Source organism: Austrofundulus limnaeus, unplaced genomic scaffold (genome assembly GCF_001266775.1).
Source record: "Austrofundulus limnaeus strain Quisiro unplaced genomic scaffold, Austrofundulus_limnaeus-1.0 Scaffold1820, whole genome shotgun sequence".
Taxonomy (NCBI): Eukaryota; Metazoa; Chordata; class Actinopteri; order Cyprinodontiformes; family Rivulidae; genus Austrofundulus; species Austrofundulus limnaeus.
The window spans coordinates 11,082-12,298 of NW_013954222.1; the positions used below are offsets into that span (position 1 = coordinate 11,082).

Consider the following 1,217-nt stretch of genomic DNA (forward strand, 5'->3'; position numbering starts at 1 on the left):
CTTCTGTTCTTAGAGGAGTAGAACAGTTTTTCCTTCTCTCCTGCCCTCCCTTATCTTTCCTTGCTTTGCTGCTCGAAGCCTGCTCTACGTTTTTTATCCAAAACCGAAAATTATGGATTATTTTATGGATTTGGTTAGCTGGTCTCTTAATAGATTTTCTGAACAAATTTTCTTCCMTGGGAGGACATGTCAAAGGTGGGACCTCTGTTCTGCTCTGTTCAACTAGCACATATTCTGATCATTTCTACAGATTGGCTTGGTGGTCTTCTGGTGTTCTACAAAACAGTGTCGGTGGCTATTCATCTCCTGGCTGCCTGACCAACATGAAGGATTGCCGTTCTTTCAGCACTCAGACTTAAGCCTTGTGCGAGCTGGACTCGATCTGCAAGTGGTTCTGCTGAGGGTCGTGGGCCGGCTGTGGTTCCTGGACTTTGCTGGCCAGATGGAATTGATCTTGGAGAAATCTCGCTCAGCAGAATTGCCCTCACTATTTGTCTGATTGSATYCACCACATTGGATGTAACAGCAGACATTAAGGCAGATGGAAAATTATTATCGTCTGCTTGACCGAAAACATTTTCCTCTGTTCCCAAACAACTGATTACAGATTTGGCTCTCCCTACATGGCCTTGAGCTGCAGAACTAAATTTTCCTGGTTGTTTACGTCGAATTGTGGCTCACTTCCCCCACCTTTCCCCCCCTCTCACTTCCATCTGTGATCTGGTTCCTGGAGCTGAGGGCCACACAGAATGAACAGTTAACATCAATACTCTGAACTATGTCTGCGCTGGTTCTGGGGACTGGATTCTTCAGGTTCATTCTTCAGATATTCACACAAGTGCATACAACACTCATGGCTTCAGATACACCCCCCCCACCCCCAAACTCACTTACTCCTCTGGCTAATAAATGTGCTCTATGCAGAGGTGTTTTTTTATAAACACCATAGCGTGTGACACTGTTGATATAATATGATGTTTTGTTATTTTTTCCTCATCTATCCTTGTGTCGTATTTTTTTTCTTTTAAGTGTAGCTCCTCCTCATGATGTCTTCATGAAGATGATCCTTGCTCTGTGCAGGTCTGTGGCTGCATGACCCAGAGCACCTGTTCTCCTGTTTGTTATGTTCTGTCTTCTTCTGAATGGGTGTTCTGAACTGTAATTTCATTGTACTCTGTACAATGACAATAAAGGTCTATCTCGTCTCGTCTCGTCTC

At 44.2% G+C, this 1,217-nt stretch overlaps 1 protein-coding gene across 1 annotated transcript in view; it reads right to left on the reverse strand.

Annotated features, from left to right (window-relative positions):
- Positions 1-1,217, reverse strand: part of LOC106536446 (uncharacterized) — a 20,472-nt gene that overhangs the window by 509 nt on the left and 18,746 nt on the right. The gene's annotated exons all lie outside the window — the stretch shown is intronic.